We start from the raw sequence: 1,176 nt of genomic DNA, 5'->3' as shown, positions 1-1,176 counted from the left end.
ACCGGCGCGGCCGGCGGACGCTCGCACGCGCGGCGCCCGACACTCAGCCGCTCGCTCGGCCTCCGTGGATCGTGGCTAGGTGGGATGGATGCCAAACCGGGTCGTCTCGGTCTCGCCGCAGTACGGTCGCGCCGGGGCCTGCGGGGCGGCGCGGGGAGCGCACGCTCACGCGGCGGCCGGGGCGCTAGAGTGCGACCCGCAGTGGGTAGGAACCGTCCACCCGACGTCGGACGAGCCGAGGCCGATGGGGGCCCTACCAAGGCGGGTCATGAGTGCCAGTCGGTCAGTTGGGTGAGGGGGTACTCGGAGGCCCGCCGGGAGCAGACGGGCGACCGGGGATGGGGGGCGTACGCGGGCGGGCGCCGGGAGAAGACGGCCCGTCCGGGGTCGAATCTCGGCCTGTGTTTTCGGAGCCGGCCGGGCATCACGCTCCCTCCTTGGATGGACAACATTCGTAGTTGACACTTTGTGTCATTTTATCCGAGCGGGCGGGCGCCTCGAGAGGCGGACCGTCCGGGGCGACTCTCGGCCTGTGTTTTCGGAGCCGGCCGGGCATCACGCTCCCTCCTTGGATGGACAACATTCGTAGTTGACACTTTGTGTCATTTTATCCGAGCGGGCGGGCGCCTCGAGAGGCGGACCGTCCGGGGCGACTCTCGGCCTGTGTTTTCGGAGCCGGCCGGGCCTCACGCTCCCTCCTTGGATGGACAACATTCGTAGTTGACACTTTGTGTCATTTTATCCGAGCGGGCGGGCGCCGCGAGGCGGACCGTCCGGGGCGACTCTCGGCCTGTGTTTTCGGAGCCGGCCGGGCATCACGCTCCCTCCTTGGATGGACAACATTCGTAGTTGACACTTTGTGTCATTTTATCCGAGCGGGCGGGCGCCTCGAGAGGCGGACCGTCCGGGGCGACTCTCGGCCTGTGTTTTCGGAGCCGGCCGGGCCTCAAGCTCCCTCCTTGGATGGACAACATTCGTAGTTGACACTTTGTGTCATTTTATCCGAGCGGGCGGGCGCCGCGAGGCGGACCGTCCGGGGCGACTCTCGGCCTGTGTTTAAGGAGCCGGCCGGGCATCACGCTCCTTCCTTGGATGGACAACATTCGCAGTTGACACTTTGTGTCATTTTATCCGAGCAGACGGGCGCCTCGAGAGGCGGACCGTCCGGGGCGACTC

This window comes from Syngnathus leptorhynchus, unplaced genomic scaffold (assembly GCF_054491065.1).
Source record: "Syngnathus leptorhynchus isolate UIUO unplaced genomic scaffold, UIUO_Slep HiC_scaffold_243, whole genome shotgun sequence".
Taxonomy (NCBI): domain Eukaryota; kingdom Metazoa; phylum Chordata; class Actinopteri; order Syngnathiformes; family Syngnathidae; genus Syngnathus; species Syngnathus leptorhynchus.
The sequence above is the reverse complement of the archived record's forward strand: the minus strand, read 5'-3'. Positions refer to the sequence as shown.